This window comes from Pristiophorus japonicus, chromosome 18 (assembly GCF_044704955.1).
Source record: "Pristiophorus japonicus isolate sPriJap1 chromosome 18, sPriJap1.hap1, whole genome shotgun sequence".
NCBI lineage: Eukaryota > Metazoa > Chordata > Chondrichthyes > Pristiophoridae > Pristiophorus > Pristiophorus japonicus.
The window spans coordinates 112,225,094-112,244,191 of record NC_091994.1 but is presented as its reverse complement, the minus strand read 5'-3'; the positions used below and the strand labels follow the sequence as shown (position 1 = coordinate 112,244,191).

The 19,098-nt window shown below is 46.7% G+C and overlaps 1 protein-coding gene across 4 annotated transcripts in view; it reads right to left on the bottom strand.

Annotated features, from left to right (window-relative positions):
* mib2 (MIB E3 ubiquitin protein ligase 2) overlaps positions 1-7,662 on the bottom strand; it is a 297,823-nt gene extending 290,161 nt beyond the window's left edge. For 2 of the 4 annotated variants that reach the window (XM_070860597.1, XM_070860599.1), the window contains exon 1: positions 7,537-7,662. The gene's annotated coding sequence lies outside the window, so the exon portion shown is untranslated. Of the gene's footprint in view, positions 1-7,212; positions 7,287-7,536 lie in introns of those variants that run through there. The other 2 variants (XM_070860595.1, XM_070860596.1) reach the window with 2 other exon arrangements.
* Positions 7,663-19,098: the final 11,436 nt, after the last annotated feature.

The window sequence follows — 19,098 nt, the reverse complement described above, 5'->3', positions numbered from 1 at the left end:
GAAACAAATGGTCAAATTTCAAAATCTTTATTCAAGTAAAAGGTGTTTTTTTTTTAAAAAAAAGACAGCCTGTATTTTTCCAAAAGAAAGAATGTATGCGAGATAGAGTGCACCAGAATAGTGCTTACACACAGCATCACTTTTTGTCTTCAATAAACTTCACAAAATGTGTTAAACTGAGAGAGATTAAGTGTATTTTCTCTTAGTTTCAGTTCCAAAACAAATTAACTGAATTTTGAAGCAAATTGCCTCTAATCACCACTTGATTACCATCTGTGTTATGCTAACAGAATAGAGAGAGAGAATTTGCATTTATATAGTGCCTTTCATGATTTCAGGATGTCGCAAAAAGCCTCACAGCCAATAAAGTCCTTTTGAAGTGTAGTTGCTGTTTTGACATAGGGTCACATGGCAGGAAATGTGCACAGCAAGATCCCTCAAATAGCAATGAGATAAATGATATGATGGTCTGTTGGTTGAGGAATATGCATTAGCCAGACCATCTATTTCTCTTTACCATCTCTGCCTGCCACTTCACTCCTCGTCCTAGTGCCTCCCCTGCCTATATTTGCAACGGCCTCCTTTACCCACCTCCTGCTAAACCCCCTCTCCCCACTGCTTTCCACCCACCTCACACAGCGGCTGCCCACCACTTCCCGTAGCCTGAGCGTCCCATGAACCACCTGCCTCGCGTGGCATCCGATCATCTTGCCAATTGCACCTTCTCATCAGTAGAGTCAAGCCTGCTCACGGCCAACTCCAATGAAAACTCCATTTACACTACCTCCGAGTGATTTAAGGCCTACTTAATTTCCCCGCTACTTGAACCTTGCCTACCGAAGTTGCTCATTGTCTTCGTTTCTGCCTCTCAAACTCTGGGCAATCGCCCAGCCTCCCTGTGCTCCGATCTTCACGACGTGTCAAACGACATTGGGGTAGGTCTTTACTTTGTGCGATAAAAAGAACAGATGATTGACTTCAATCGGGAAAAAAAAATGTAAGCGGGAGATGTAAAACGGGCTGCCGACTTGCTATCACACATTCTACACTAGTGCACAAAGTCAGTGGGAACTGTAATACTCCAGGCAATTGTGTTACACAGCAAACAAACTGAAAAGAAAGGTTTTCCGTACCTCTTTTCTTTAACTAAAACTTTGCCAGAAGTAGTTGTTTTCAGTAATTTTATTAATATAGAGAATATATTGTCAGTGTCAGCTGTGGCTCAGTGGGCAGCACCCTCGCCTGTAGTCAGAAGGTTGTGGGTCCAAGTCCCGCTCCAGGAACATGAGCACATAAATCTAGAGGGAGTGCTGCACTGTCGGAGGTGCCGTCTTTCCATGGTACTATTTTGAAGAGCCGGGGAGTTATCCCCGGTGTCCTGGCCAATATTTATCCCTCAATCAACATCACTAAAACAGATTATCTGGTCATTATCACATTGCTGTGTGTGGGAGCTTGCTTGTGCGTAAATTCACTGCCGCGTTTCCCACATTACAACAGGTAGCAGAAGGAGCGTGCGGCAAACCAGTCCCACCCACCCTTTCCTTCAACCACTGTCTGTCCCACCTGGGACAGAGACTGTAATTCCCATATTGGACTGTTTAGTCACCTGAGAACTCACTTTTAGAGTGGAAGCAAGTCTTCCTCAATTTCGAGGGACTGCCTATGATGATGATGACTACAACAGTAACGACACTCCAAAGTACTTGATTGGCTGTAAAGCGCTTTGAGACATCCGGGTGTCATGAATGGCACTATAGAAATGCAAGTTTTTCTTTCTTATATAATATGCCATTTAGCAACCAAAAACAACTAGTTTGGGAGAATTCAGCATTTTATTCTGGCTGACTAGAATAAATGGTGCACACTTTGAAAATATTTCACTGGAAAGTGATGCCATACCATTAAACCACAGAACCAAAACCATGAAAAACATCTGCAGTCATTGGCCTCGCAGAACAACATATCCTCCAATTCGCCATGAGCGATATCACAGGAGACATGCGAGTGCAATTTAAAAAAGTGCACAGAAATCTGACACTGAACACACATTTTTATTACTGTGTGGGCTGCATTGCAGACTTGCTGCAACCAAACTATTTCTATTAGACACTAGAGACTAATGTCGAAGGAAGCTGTCATTTATATTCAACCACATTCACCACCAACCATAAATTAAAGTGTGTTTTGTGACCAAGCATTATTGATTTGGCATTGATGCAAATGGGTGGTAACAAATATCCTGGGTTTCATCATCATTCAACTGAAGTGTCACAGTTGCAATCACTCTCAATGGAGAACAAGCAGTCCGAGATACACATGTGAAAAAATCTAAGTGCACCATTTTATAAGAAAGCCTGTCCTTTTCCAGCCTCACACGGAGCGTGATGCAAGGATCACTGAAAGGAGTTTAAAATAAACGGAGTTGAATCCACAATAAAGTATTGTTTTTCATTTGCTCTCGAGCTGTGGACAACATTGGCAAGGCCATCTTATTGCTCATTCATTGCTCTGATAAGCTGATGGTGACCTCCTTCTTTGGCGACTGGTTTTATAGTGGAGTGCCTGGCGATGCCACTAAGAGAAAAGCACATTTTGTGGGACTAGAGTCATGTGCAGACCAGACTGGGCGGGCCGGGGGCGGCCAGGAGCAGGTTCCCTTCCATGAGGGCCATTAGAGATTCAGTTGGGGTTTTACAACAATCCATCAATTTGGGTCCCTTTTTCCCGGTGGTAGCCCACAAATTATCAGATCTATTAAATATAATTTCATAAGTTGCTATGGGTTGGCGGTCCAGTATAATAACCACTACACTACCATACCATACCCAAATTGTACAGGATTTGTAGAAGGAACTGGCTTCATGGACCACATGGCCATTTCTCCAGGTTTTCTCATTGTCTTATCCAACTTCATGTTTTTCATTTCAATTAACTACACTAAAATCTATTAGTTAAAGGAGAGATCTTTGCTGTGAAATATTAGGAGTCTAATTGGATAGGAAATCAACACTGGTCTGTTCAAATATCCCCAATAAATTTGCTCATTTCTGCCTCTACATCAGGTTGGACGACTGATCTGCACCACAACCTTTGCCAATGGCACTCTGTACCCGGACACGAGGGAAGATTGGGTACTCCAGTAAAGCAGTTGTGGTACTGAACTAACAGCCCAGGCATTGCCAGCAAATCCCACCAAATCTGGCCATTTGTCAGCTGGCTCGCGATAAAATGACCATGAAAGCCACAGGATTGTTGTAAAAACTCACCAAGGTCACTATTACTTTTAGTTATGGATCCTACGGTCTATTGGACCCTCAATCTTTATTCCTAGTCGAACAAAATTAAGCTTTGATGCATCAGCTATCAATCTAAATCAGTGGGCAATTGAACTAAAATGCCAACTCAGTGAGCAAGCTTCCAGCCATGTAAACTGTATTTGGCTGAATGAAGTACAGACAACATAAAATTAGGTTAAAACAAGGCTTTGATGCCATTTTTTTTTTTACTTTGAAGTCAAGCAGAACAAGCAAAGCCGCAAGACTCTGCTACAGTCTATCCATTATTAATACTGACGGTCCCTGCGGGCGACAAACTGATCCTCCTGGATGACTTCAACGCCAGGGTCGGCAAAGACACAGCCCTCTGTGGAGGCGTGATTGGCAGAGAGGGGGTAGGGAAAGCCAACTCCAGCGGTACCCTACTCCTGACAAAATGTCTAGAACATGAACTCCTCATCACCAACACCCTGTTCCGCCAGAGGGACAAATACAAGGCATCGTGGCAACACCCTCGCTCCAAACACTGGCACCTGCTCGACTATGTTATCCTCCGAGCCAGGGATCGCAAGGATGTGCACATCACCCGCGCCATGACAGGAGCTGGTGACTGCTGGATGGACCACCACCTAATCCGATCCATCATCGACATTAACATAGCCCCAAAGCGAAGGGGGCAGCAGAAGCAGTGCCGCAAAAAAGTTAATGCCGGGGCACTTAAGGACCCAGCTAAGAGAGCCTGATAACCTGGCGTGCCTTGATGATCCTGAGGCACAGAATGCCCACAGTGCATGGTCTTCCCTCGAGGCCTCCATAACCAGTGCCTGTGAAGAGACACTTGGTGACTCAACCAGGAAACACCAGGACTGGTTTGATGAGAATGATCAGGAGATCCAAGAACTAGTAGATCGCAAGCGCAGAGCATTTCTGAGCCTCAAGCAACAACCCAACTCGGGAGCTGCAAAACAACATTACAGGCGGCTCAAGGCTCAGGTCCAACAAAAAACTCGGGACCTAAAGATCAGGTGGTGGATGGAGAAAGCACAGGAGATACAGCAGCTGGTCGACAGCCACAATATGCGAGGATTCTTCATCGCAGTTAAGGCCACCTACGGTCCAAACTCCCAAGGCCCCACCCCACTGCTGGCCAAGAATGAGGAAACACTCATCAAGGACACCGAGGCTGTCAGGGGCCGTTGGAAGGAGCACTTCAAAGATCTCCTCAATCGAGACTCTGCCTTTGACTCGAGTGTTCTCGACTCCATCCCGCAGCATGCGACCCGCCACCACCTCAGTGAAACCCCAACGTTGCATGAGGTAGAAAAAGCCATAAAACAGCTCAAGAACAACAAGGCTACGGGAGCGGATGGAATCCCTGCTGAGGCGCTAAAGTATGGCGGAGAGGCGCTGTTTGCACGGATACATGACCTCATCTCCCTCATCTGGAGGGAGGAGAGCATGCCGGGGGATCTCAGAGATGCAGTGATTGTGACCATCTTTAAAAAAGGGGACAAGTCCAACTGCGGCTATTACAGGGGAATCTCCCTTCTATCAGCCACTGGGAAAGTTGTCATTAAGAGTTCTCCTCAACCATCTTCTCCCTGTGGCTAAGGAGCTCCTCCCGGAGTCACAGTGCGGATTTCGTCCCTACGGGGCACAACAGACATGATCTTTGCAGCGCAACAGCTACAGGAAAAATGCAGGGAGCAGCGCCAGCCCTTATATATAGCCGTCTTGGACCTTACAAAGGACTTTGACACTGTCAACCGCGAGGGTCTATGGAGCGTCCTCCTCTGTTTCGGATGCTCCCAAAAGTTTGTCAACATCCTTCGCCTGCTCCATGACAACATGCAGGCCGTGATCCTTACAAACGATCCATCACAGACCCAATTCACGTCCGGGCCGGAGTCAAACGGGGCTGCATCATTGCCCCAACCCTCTTCTCAATCTTCCTCGCTGCCATACTCCACCTCACAGTCAACAAGCTCCCCGCTGGAGCGGAATTAACTACAGAACCAATGGGAAGCTGTTTAACCTACGCCGCCACCAGGCCAGGTCCAAGATCACCCCAACCTCTGTCATTGAGCTGCAGTACGCGGACGACGCCTGCGTCTGCGCACATTCAGAGGCTGAACTCCAGGATATAGTCGACGTATTTACTGAGGCATATGAAAGCATGGGCCTTACGCTAAACATCCGTAAGACAAAGGTCCTCCACCAGGCTGTCCTCGCCGCACAGCACTGCCCCCCAGTCATCAAGATCCACAGCACGGCCCTGGACAATGTAGACCATTTCCCATACGTTGGGAGCCTCTTATCAACAAAGGCAGACACTGATGCTGAGATTCAACACCGCCTCCAGTGCGCTAGTGCAGCCTTCGGCCGCCTGAGGAAAAGAGTGTTCGAAGACCAGGCCCTCAAGCCTACCACCAAGCTCATGGTCTACAGGGCTGTAGTAATACCCGCCCTCCTGTATGGCTCAGAGGCATGGACCAGGTACAGAAGACACCTCAAGTCGCTGGAGATATATCACCAACGATGTCTCCGCAAGCTCCTACAAATCCCCTGGGAGGACAGACGCACCAACATCAGTGTCCTTGTCCAGGCTAACATCCCCAGCATTGAAGCACTGACCACACTCCATCAGCTTCGCTGGGCAGGCCACATAGTTCGCATGCTGGACACGAGACTCTCAAAGCAAGCGCTCTACTCGGAACTTGTCCACGGCAAATGAGTCAAAGGTGGGCAGCGGAAACGTTACAAGGGCACCCTCAAAGCCTCCCTGATAAAGTGTGACATCACCACTGACACCTGGGAGTCCCTGACCAAAGACCGCCCTAAGTGGAGAAAGTGCATCCGGGAGGGCGCTGAGCACCTCGAGTCTCAACGCCGAGAGCATGCAGAAATCAAGCGCAGGCAGCAGGAGAGTGCGGCAAACCAGTCCCACCCACCCCCTTCCCTCAACGACTGTCTGTCCCACCTGTGACAGGGTCTGTGGCTCTCGTATTGGACTGTTCAGTCACCAAAGAGACTGCCTATGATGATGACTGACGGTCACATTGCTCTCTCAGGAAAGCCACATGTTCCGCTTTAAAGTTAGACAGCAGAATTTTGCAACCGCCTTAAAATGTTCATCTCTTGGTCAGCTTTAAACTTCTGCAGACTTAGAGGGCAACTTTTATTCTGTAAACTTTACACATCTCTCCATGGAGCTATCCATTCCTTATTCTCCATCTGCAGAGAAAGGTACTTTTTTCCAAATTTCATTCTACCTTTGCTCATATAACAGTATGACAAACCCAGAGAGAGATGAATGGACCAAGCTACAACTTGGGAACCCCAATCAGCTGTGCAGCAGGCAAGAAAATAGGTATTTTGATGAAAAAAAATCTTTACCTAGAAACTGCAAAGTGTCAGAAATTAATGTCACTGACAAAGTAGACCAACCCCAGATCTCCTCATCTCCCACCGCACTCAAAGATTTATATAGATGTATACACACAATTTACAAAATCTCTGGGGGGATGGGGAGGGAGGGAGGGAGAGAGGGAGAGGTGGAGGGAGGGGACGGGGAGGGGGGGGGGACGGGGACGGGACGGGGGGGGGGGAAAGAGGGGACGAGGACGGGAGGGGAAGGGGGGACAAGGGGGGAGGGGGGACAAGGGGGGAGGGACGGGACGGGGGGAAGAGGGGACGGGAGGGGAAGGGGGGACAAGGGGGGAGGGGGGAGGGGGAAGGGGGGGGAGGGAGGGGGAAGGGGGGGGAGGGGGGAGGAGGGGGAGGGGCCGGGTCCGGCGGCCTGGCTTCACCCTCCGCCTCTCTCTCTCTCTCTCTCTCTATCACCAGCGACATGTCGGCGCCGTTTACAGGGCGAGGAGGACAATCTCCCTCCCTCCCCCCCCCAGACCCTCCCCTGGCCCCGGCACTGACATACCTGCCGTGGCCGGGCTCCGGGCTCCCGCCCCGCGCTGTCAGACGCCGCTGGGCGGCCCGGGGCGATGATGTCGGGGGAAGCGGGACGAGGTTGCAGCGCCTCGCTGACCCACATAGAGCGCTTTCAGCGGCGTGTCACACCGAATACCGCCCGCCCCGGCCCGGCCCGGCCCGGCCGTTCCCCCCTCCGCTCAGCAAACCCGACCCCACTGACTGACGGATGTTGCGCAGCTTTCCCTGCTGTGTCTTTTACAATCGCAGTAATATTTCATAAAGTCTACATTGGTTGACATTGAAAAGAAAATACAGACTTGCATCTATATACCTCTTTCAACCACCACATGACGTTAAAGAGCGCTTTACAGCCAATGAAGCACTTTTGGAGTGCAGGCACTGCTGTAATGTAGGAAACACGCAGCCTGATAGATCCTTACTGCACAGTATAAATGCACACGAGGCCCATGCTTGAGAGAAGGTCAGTCTGTGACCTGTCCTTTATTCCTTAGCACTCAAGTGATGAAAGTGGGCGGAGCTTCCTCTTTTATACCCGAAGGTCCAGGTTAGGAGTGTCTCCCACCTAGTGGTCAGTGTTCTCACGGTGTACAACTTAGGTCAGTTTATACATGGGTTACAATGCTGGTTGAATACATGACATCACCTCCCCCCTCCCCCCCCCAAGTCTTATTGGGATCACAGGTTGAGTCTCTCTGGTGGTTTACGCTCCCTTGTAGAGCGCCTGAGTTGGGACTCCGATTGTTGGGCGCTGGCCTGAGTGTCTGTTGTTTGCGGTGCCTCAGGCCTATCCAGACTGCCCACAGTGACTGGGCTCTCCTCCCTTTGATTTTGGTGTTTGGTCACCAATGGTGGAATGAACTCTATGTTATGTTCTTCCTCTGCTTCTTCTATGGGGTTGCTGAACCTCCTTTTTGTTTGATCCACGTGTTTGCGGCAGATTTGTCCATTGGTAAGTTTAACTACCAGAATCCTATTTCCCTCTTTGGCAATCACAGTGCCTGCGAGCCATTTGGGCCCTGCAGCGTAGTTGAGGACAAAAACAGGGTCATTTACATCAATACATCGCGCCCTCGCATTCCTGTCATGGTAGTCATATTGTGACTGGCGCCTGCTCTCGACAATTTCTTTCATGGTGGGGTGTATAAGGGATAACCGGGTTTTGAGCGTCCTTTTCATTAGCAGCTCTGCGGGTGGAACCCCCATGAGCGAGTGTGGTCGGGATCTGTAGGCCAACAAGAGGTGTGATAAGCGCCTTTGTAGGGAACCCCCTTGGATTCTGAGCATCCCCTATTTGATTATCTGCACTGCTCATTCTGCCTGGTCGTTTGAGGCTGGCTTGAACGGTGCTGTTCTGACATGGTTAATTCCATTGCCTGCCATTAAGTCCTAGAATTCAATGCTTGTAAAGCATGGGCCATTGTCACTGACCAAGACGTCCGGTAGACCGTGGGCGGCGAACATTGCCCGTAGACTTTCTACCGTGGCAGAGGATGTGCTTGAATTTAAAATTTCACACTCGATCCATTTGGAGTAGGCATCTACTACAACCAAAAACATTTTTCCCATGAAAGGACCTGCGTAGTCCACATGGATGCGTGACCAAGGCTTGGCGGGCCAGGACCAGGGGCTAAGGGGGGCTTCCCTGGGTGCGTTGCCCAGCTGGGCACACGTGTTGCGCCTGCAAACACAAAGTTCCAGATCTGCGTCTATCCCTGGCCACCAAACGTGTGACCTGGCAATTGCCTTCATCATGACAATGCCCGGGTGCTCATTGTGGAGTTCTCTGATGAACACCTCTCTGCCCATCTGGGGCATGACTACACGGTTTCCCCACAATCGGCAATCGGCCTGAATCGAGAGTTCATCCCTGCGCCTGTGAAATGGTTTAAATTCCTCAGGGCATGCCCTGTACGTGGCTGCCCAGTCCACATTTCTTGACTAGAGACAATAGCGGGTCTCTATGTGTCCAGACTTTAATCTGACGGGCTGTCACGGGTGAGCCTTCGCTTCCGAAAGCTTCAACAGCCATGACCATCTCAGCAGCATGCTCGGTAGCCCCCTCAGTGGTGGCTAGTGGGAGCCTGCTGAGTGCATCAGCGCAGTTTTCGGTGCCCGGTCTGTGACGAATTGTATAGTCATAGGCGGCTAACGTGAGTGCCCACCTCTGTATGTGGGCCGATGCGTTTGCATTTATGGCCTTGTTGTCTGCCAAAAGGGACGTGAGGGGTTTGTGATCTGTCTCCAGCTCAAATTTCCTGCCAAACAGGTACTGGTGCATTTTCTTTACTGTATATACACATGCGAGCGCCTCCTTTTCTACCATCTCGTAGTCCCTTTCTGCCTGGGACAGACTCCTGGAGGCATAAGCTACCAGCTGTAACTGACCCTTGGCATTGACATGCAGCAACACACACCCGACACCATAGGACGATGCATCGCACGTTAACACAAGTTTCTTACATGGGTCATATAGCGTTAACAGATTGTTGGAACATAACAAATTGCGTGCTCTATTAAAAGCCCTTTCCTGGCTGTCCCCCCAGACCCATTCGTGACCTTTGCGTAGGAGCACATGTAGCGGCTCTAGCAGCGTGCTCAATTTGGGAAGAAAGTTATCAAAATAGTTCAGGAGCCCCAGGAATGAACACAGCTCCGTCGTGTTACAGGTCTGGGTGCTCTCTGGATCGCTTCCGTCTTGGATGCAGTAGGGCTGATCCCGTCTGCTGCTACCCTCATCCCCAGGAATTCTACCTCTGGAGCTAGGAAGATGCACTTCGCCTTTTTCAGTTGCAGCCCTACTCGGTCCAGTCTGCGTAGCACCTCCTCCAGGTTGTGAAGGTGTTCTTCAGTATCGCGACTCGTGATGAGGATGTCGTCCAGAAAAACCACCGTCCCTGGAATCGACTTGAGGAGGCTTTCCATATTTCGTTGGAAGATCGCGGCGGCCGAGCAAATCCCGAATGGACATCTGTTGTACTCAAACAACCCCTTGTGTGTCGTGATGGTGGTCAGCTTCTTCGACTCACTCGCCAGCACCTGGGTCATGTAAGCTGAGGTCAGGTCCAATTTTGAAAAATGTTTGCCACCGGATAGCGTCGCAAAGAGGTCCTCCGCTCTCGGTAGCGGGTATTGGTCTTGGAGTGACATCCGATTGATGGTGGCCTTGTAATCACCACATACCCTGGCCGACCCATCCGCCTTGAGCACCGGCACAATCGGGCTCGCCCAGTCACTGAATTCGACTGGCGAGATGATGCCTTCCCTCAACAGGCGGTCCAATTCGCCTTCTATCTTTTCCCGCATCACGTACGGCACCGCCTTGACCTTGTGGTGTACTGGCCTGGCATCCGGGTTCATGTGAATCACTACCATGGCCCCATGAAAGTGCCAATACCGGGTTGAAATAATGAGTCAAATTTGTCCAGGACCTGTGAGCATGATATTCGCTCCACAGAGGAAATTGCATTGACATCGCCCCATTTCCAGTTCATGACAGCAAGCCAACTCCTCCCCAGTAGTGCGGGACCGTCCCCCGGGACAGCCCAGAGTGGCAACCTGTTCTCCGAATCTTTGTGGGTCACGACTACCGTGGCGCTACCAAGCACCGGAATGATCTCCTTTGTGTATGTCCGTAGCTGTGCGTCAATCGACGATAATTTTGGCCTCCTGGCCTTGGACGCCCACAACTTTTCGAACTGTTTGATACCCATCAGGGACTGGCTGGCACCCGTGTCTAACTCCATTGATACTAGGATGTCATTGAGGAGCACTTTCATCATTATCGGTGGCGTCCTGGTGTATGAACTGTATACGTGCTCCACATGAACTCGCTGAACTTCAGCTTCCAGCGATTTCCCCCAGTGTTCATTTCTGCAATTTCTGCAGGTATTTTGCTCATCTCTGCAAACTCCGGCTGAGTGTGTGCCTCCACGCCTCCAACATGAGCTGCTGTTGGAAACAAAAGATCCCTTGCCAGCCGATCGTCCCTGACTGCCCCTGTTATTGTCCTTGAGTGCACCATTAACAGGTGTTGATGGCCCCATTACTGGCCGCATTGTCCCTTGCAATGGCGTGAATCGCCGTTCAGCTTGCCATTGTCTCTGTCGAACTCCCCCTCTGGGTTCGACTACATGTTGGGGCATGCCCGATTGCCCTTGTCTGCCTGGAGAACTGTGTGCTGCTTTAACAATGTTGAATCTCTGTCTCAACCATTCCTTAACACAGTACCTCTCGTCTGTTCTGCTAGTAGCCATGCTCGCGTGGTTTAAATCCCAGTTTCTCGTCGCCATTGATACGTCCTTACTATACAGTATAAATGCACCCGAGGCCCATGCTTGAGAGAAGGTCAGTCTGTGATCTGTCCTTTATTCCTTAGCACTCAAGTGATGAAGGTGGGTGGAGCTTCCCCTTTTGTACCTGAAGGTCCAGGTTAGGAGTGTCTCCCACAAGTTCACCACCTAGTGGTCATTGTTCTCACAGTGTACAACTTAGGTCAGATTATACATGGGTTACGATGCTGGTTGAATACATGACACAGCCAATTTGCGCACAGCAAGCTCCCACAACTATTTTAAAGTTCAACAGTAAATCAAGTGCCCCCTGATTAAAGGGAGGCTTCAAAACCAACAAAATAAACCAATTAAACTTTGATGTTAACGAATCAAATTAAAATTTGGTTGCCGGGGGTGATGATACACTCCAGTCCCTCCGGTACCCACCTCTCGCGGAAGGCCGTGAGCGTACCGGTGGACACCGCGTCCTCCATCTCCAGGGACACCCTGGCTCAGATGGAACCGCGGAACAGAGACAGGCAGTCGGGCTGAACGACATCCTTGACCGCTCGCTGCCTGGAACGGCTAATGGTCCCTATTGTGTTCCTAACACAGATGAGGCTGCATACAGGAAGGTTAAAGTAACAGTGACCTCAGTCTTTATTAAGACACTCCAGAGTGAGGAACAGGCCTTAGGGGCCGGCTTATATACAGTGCTCCCAAGGAATGCTGGGATCCCTTGGGACTTCAGGGAATGCGCTCCCTGGTGGCGGAACATGGGAGTGCATGCTTTACAGATACACAACAGTCCTCTTGGCCAGGCCCAAGAGCTAGCCTAGGAGAGGTCTTCCGACCTGCCCGCTCCCCTCCGCATAGGGTACCCAAAGATCAGGAGTGTGGGACTGAAGTGCAACCAGAATTTGAGAAGCAGTCCCCTCAAATATTGGAAGGGGGGCTGCAACCTCGCACATACAACGTAAACGTGGAACACTGACTCCTCCAGACCGCAGAAATTACAGGTGGCCTGGGAGTCCGTGATCAGACTTAAAAACCTATTGCATGGGACTGCTCCATGCAACACCCTCTAGGCCAAGTCCCCAATAAATAAAGGGAGGACTCCCGCGTAGAGAGCGCTCCATCGAGGACCCCCGCCTCCTCCAGACAGCAAGATGGGCAAGCTCCCACAAACAGCAATGTGTTAATGACCAGATAATCTGTTTTTGGTGATGTTGATTGAGGGATAAATATTGGCCAGGACACCGGGGAGAATTCTCCTCTATTTACAAATTTTGGCGACTAAACTTGCTAGAATGCAACTCAGAATATTACATTTCCCCATTTTTAAAGGAAATTAACTGTTCACTCTTTAGTTTTATATAGTCTACAATAAGTCAATGATAAATAAATCTAAATATTCTGGCAAAGGTTCATCGACCTGAAATGTTAACTTCTGTTGCCCAACCAGGCCACTCCACACAACTGTGACACCCACTGCACCACAACATTCTACACTCCACCCCAGCCGGAGCCATGTGATCTCCTGGGAGAGGCAATAAACAAATAAAAACCCAGGCCAATTGGGGAAAAAAATCTGGGAAAATTCCTCTCCAACCCATCCAGGTGATCAAAACTAGTCCAGGAGATCACCTTGGCTGTATTCGATTCTCTGCAGTACTTACTATCGTATCATAGAAACATAGAAAATAGGTACAGGAATAGGCCATTCGGCCCGGCCAACAAGAGGTTATCCAGTCTAGTCCCACTTACCAACTCTAGGTCTGTAACCCTGCAGGTTACGGCACTTTAAGTGCCCATCCAAGCACCTTTTAAATGGGGTGAGGGTTTCTGCATCCACCACACTTCCAGGCAGTGAGTTCCAGATCCCCACAATCCTCTGCGTGAAGAAACTTCCCCTCAAATGCCCTCTGAACCTTCAACCAACCACCTTAAAACTATGCCCCCTCGTAATTGACCCCTCCACTATGGGAAATAGACTCTTACTATCCACTATATCCAGACCCCTCAAAATGTTATACACCTCAATGAGGTCTCCTCTCAGCCTCCTCTGTTCCAATGACAAACCCAGCCTATTCAATCTGTCCACATAGCTAAGATTTTCCATTCCAAGCAGCATCCTAGTAAATCTCTGCACCCTCTCTAGTGCAATCACATCCTTCCTATAATACGGTGACCAGAACTGCACACAGTATTCCAGCTGTGGCCTAACCAGAGTATTATACAATTTAAGCATAACCTTCCTGCTCTTGTATTCTATGCTTCAGCCAATAAAGGCAAGCATTCCATATGCCTTCTTTACCATCTTATCCAGCTGGCCTGCTATTTTCAGGGATCTGTGGACAAGCATTCCAAGGTCCCTCTGTTCATCTACACTTCTAAGTGGCCTACCATTTAATGCGTATACCCTTTCCTTATTAGCCCTCTCCAGTGCAGTACCTCACACTTCTCCGAATTAAATTCCATTTGCCACTGCTCTGCCCACCTGACCAGTAGATTGATATCCTCCTGCAGTCCATGACTTTCATCTTCGTTATCAACCACACAGCCAATTTTAGTGTCATTTGAAAACTTCTTAATCATACCCCCTATATTCAAATCTAGATCATTGATGTACACCACAAAAAGCAAGGGACCCAGTACTAAGCCCTGCAGAACCCCACTGAAAACATCCTTCCAGTCACAAACACATCCATCAACCATTACTCTTTGCTTCCTATCTCTAAGCCAATTTTGGATCGAACTTGCCACTTTGCCCTGGATCCCATGGGCTTTAACCTTTCTTAGTAAGAAATTAAATGGTAAAGATAAGATAAACCCACATTACTACTTTAAAGTATGCCAAGAAAGTAGGAACTGGGGATATAAATGGAATTGAATAAAAAATAAATTTAAAGCAATTTTATCAGGAAATACCTTCTTATTCAATACATGGTAAATATTTGGAATAACTTACCAAGCAAGGAAACTGAAGTAAAAACTGAGATTATTTAAAATACAATCAGATACCATAATTGGAGAGTTCATGTGCTAGAGATTGGATCGGTGAAATGACCTTTTCTCATCACTGTCTTTTTTTTCTCTGGCTTTCAAAACTATCAAATCTAATTAACAATTCTGTCCCATAAGTCCCCAATTTTAATTAAATGTTATACTTACTGTTTCATATTTTAAATAAATATGGATTGTGTAACAAAGAATATATTCTACTTTTTGCTATTATTGAAGGAAATTCGATTAAGGATAAGTGTGAAAGCATTTATTTACACCAACATTTTGGAGACAAAGACCAGTCTTTTAAACTGCAAACATGTGGTTACCGTGGTATTTAGGCCAGCTCCAACTGCTGCCACTATATTCCAGCAGTGACATCCAGCGTTTCTTTATAGCAGTGCTCAGATCAGTATACAAGATGCATTCGCATACTATCATAGCTGAAGAAGTATAATGCAATGTATTTAATGCGCCTAATGTACGTTCGTCAAAATCAAAAATCCCTTCCTAGAAGCAGCTCATCTTTGGGGATTCTCAAAGAAAGTGTATAAGTGTACTCCTGCCCTTGCAACACACCCAATAAATCCAAGTCCAAGAACTCTCACCTTTGGTAGTTTAATGAGAGGCTGTTACAAGTCTTTCATTTTTGAAAAAGAAACGTTATTATAAATAAATTGTTTTCATAAGTCTCACATACGTCTATAAGCTCGGCAGTGCTGGCAATGAAGTCTATACATTTGACATGCTTGCGTATTAGTTGCATATACAAATCTTGAATGTCCAATCTCTAAATGATAGATTTTATTCATTCGTGGGTGATGCTGGCAAGACCAGCATTTATTGCCCAACTCTAATCGCTCAGCCATTTCAATGGGTCTGGAGTCATATATAGACCAAACTCGGTGAGGACGGCAAATTTCCTACCCTATACATCATTAGTAAATCAGTTTTACAACAATCCAGTAGTTTCAGGGTCACCATTACTTACACCAACTTTTTATTCCAGCTTTATTTAATTAACGGAATTTAAATTCCCCAGCTGCTGTGGTGGGATTTGAACTCATGTCTCTGGATCATTAGTCCAGGCCACTGGATTACTGGTCCAGTAACATTAACCACCGCGCTAATGTTCCCTTGTGCAAGCAATTCCATGCACAGTTTGACATAATTGAATTTCCTCCTTGATGTTTCTCAGAAAGCTGTAAGAAATACACATTTATTGGAGATGCACTCCACAAACACACCATGAAATATTACAGTAACATCTGTTCCTTCAGGAGATAGTTTAGGAAGATCTTATACATAGAAATATGTAGGAGTTACAACACGGAAACAGGTCATTCAGCCCAAACAAGTCTGTGTGTCAGTGTTTACTCTCCACATGAGCAAATAGCTCTGGTCACATTTACCCACCCTGTCACCATATCCTTCAATCCCTTTCCCTCATCCACCAATCCAATCTAATCTTGAATATTGATATAGTTTCTGCCTCAACCTAGAGATTAAAAAGGCTTGCTGCATTATGCAAAGCAACCAGAAGCATTTCGACTACCAGAGGCAATAGAATGTGGTCAACAAACAACCCATGAGTGACCCAGTCCTTTTTTGTTGGAAAGGGAGATTATTATGAATTAAAGCATGTACAACATAAATCAAATGAAGGGCTTTATATATGTATATATGTGCTTTGGGAGTTTTTAAATGGATTACCAGATTAAATAAGAACTTAAATTACAAACCTTTAATATATAAAGCAGAAGACTGCTGAAAGAAGCAGCTAACATGCTAAAGGACAGCAACAGTTTAAACATGATCAATAGCCTGTATCATTGGCAGAAGTCGCTGGCATGTTAATTCATTTTTATCAATATTCTACTAGTGTAATCTCCATTAGGATTATTTTAAGTATTTTAGTCTATGTTTCTGTGCACTACATAACATGTACTGAAGTATACACATACAAGCATCACTACTGCTAAATACTCAGTGATACTCAAGGTGTAAGCCTTGGATCCGAGACAGAAGGTCATGGGATTAAAATTTGAGAATAAATTCAAGGCTGATACCTCAGTGCAGTACTGAGGGAGTGCTGTTGGGTGTGCTGCCTTTCAGATGAGATGTTAAACTGAAGCCATGTCTTCCCTCTTGAGTGGATGTAAAAGACCCCATGGCATTTTGTGCTGAAGAGCAGGGGAGCATTCTCCGGTGTCCTGACCAGTATTTAGCCCACAACCAACATCAATGAAACAGGTTATCTAGTCAAGCACCTCATTGCAGTTTGTGGGTCCTTGCTGTGCACAAATTGCCTGCTAGATGTCCCTACATTACAACAATGACTACACTTCAAAAATACTTAATTGGCTGTAAAGTGATTTGGAATGTGCTGAGGTCACGAAGGGCACTATATAAAAACAAGCCCTTTCCTTTATCTAACATTAGGATTACATTTAAAAAATTATAATTTTTTACTTACAAACAATAATGAAATGAATTACATTTTAAAGAATTTGTTCAAAAGGTCTGTTTATCCCAAAATGTCCAATCACCGAGGTGAAATGAATTTGCTCATTGATAGGAAAACCAACCATCAGTAGTATATCCTGCCACCAAGTGGCTCTGTTTCAGTATAGCCCCACTTTTCTATTAGCACAAGACTATTTTGCAGCCTGATATTATATCCCCAAGATCTCCCAATGGCTCAACAAAAACTTGCATTTATATGGGATACCTCATGTCAGAATGACATCTCAGAATTCTTCAAAGCAGAGAAGAATATATACACCAAGTAGGATGAAAGAACTGGTAGAAAACTAATCTGAAGACAGATGAAAAAGCAGGTGGAAAGGGAAAGTTTGGGGAAAGCTTTTCAAAGCCGGTAAGAGGTAAGGCTTAGTGAGTTTATCCAGTAAGTAGCTGAGCCACATAAATCAGGAGGTTTCCTAGGTTGTTTCAGTCTATTCTGAAATAGCTAATGTCCACTTGGGTGGCGTAGGAGTGGTATACAAATATACGAAAAAAGCTAGAAAAGATCAACTGGTCCATCTAACCTATCACATTCAGATATGGTGCAGTTGGACGTGAATCCACCCCGGCAGTTCCACAATCTTCTGGGAAAGGAAACAGAAAAAAACAGGGGAAAAACTCAGGCCAATGTAGGGAAAAAAGCTCAGGGAACTTCTTCTCAGATACCAGCAAAATCAAGCAAGACACTGCAGGAACTGATAACCTCACCTAGCTTCTGTACTCCCTCCATTCTATGGAATAATCCCAGACTTCAACAAATTGCTAAAAATGTAAGATAGTCGCTGGCATAATACAGCCCCAATGTCTTTTAGCACTGCAGGGTGAATGCCATGAGGAAAGCAGCCTGATCCACCACGAGTCCTAATCCTAGCCAGGATTAATTCTACATCAACTTCTAGGGATTCAATTTCTATCACAGCTATCAGCTCAGGTAACTCAGCATCATCTTTGGCAGCAAAAACAGATACAAAGTAACCATTAACACCTCAGCTATACCAAAATTTCCCCTACCTAAATCTACCGTGTGAGATCTCTCAAGGACTCTGCGCGGTCCTTGATTACTTTCTGACTTGCAACAAAACTGAAAAAAGGACTTGCAATCCTTGCTATACCTATTCTGGCCAATATTTATCCCAATCAACATCACTAAAAAAGGTTGCTGTTTGAGCGACCTTGCTGTGCCCCAATTGGCTGCAGTGTTTCCTAAACTGCAACAGTGACTACACTTCAGAAGTGGCTGTAAAGCGCTTTGGGACATCCTGAGGTTGTAAAAGGCACTATATAAATGCTTGTCTTTTTCTTTTATCCACATTAATTTTTCACATCTTTCTATTGGCCAATCTGATAGATTTTCTTACCCTCAATAACTATTTCTATTTTTTTTGAGCGCCATTTTCCTTGTGCATGAGAAAATACTTCCGCTTTGGTTTATAGTTTGTCTTCAAACATCACCATTAAGCCATTTTGGCTTCATTTTACCATGCATCTTCCTTTTAATCTGAGGAATATATATGGCTTCCTTGTCCATAAAGATGTTTCTGAAATTTGTCAGCTGTACTGCTACGATTACTACCTAGTACCCCACCCTCTTCAATCCACTTGCTGGAGTCCTCATTCTTGCAAATGGAGTTGAGGCAGTGCTGCACAGATTAATCCACAAGGTTAGCAAGTGAAGGATAGGGAGAAGCTTCTGGAGTACAACTCTGATTTTATTCCTATGCATTTCTGATTTCATAGGAATCAGAAATTCATTGGAATAGAAGGTTGTACTTAGAGCCGCATCAGAATGAAAGGTGATCAACGGGAGTCTCGGGTTTCAGTGCTAAGGCCCTTATTATTTACTTTGCATATCAATCATTTGAAAGTGAGAAAACAGACATAGGTTGAACCTCCCTTACCCAGCACCCTCAGAACCTGGCCTGTGCCCGATAAGGGATTTTGCCGGATGAGGGGGTCATGTGTTCTACCATCTTTTACAACTGTCAACCACGGTACAGATATCCCCAACCCCACGATCCACCACCCACATCCACCCCACCCACCATCTTCAACTCATTACCTTCAATGAA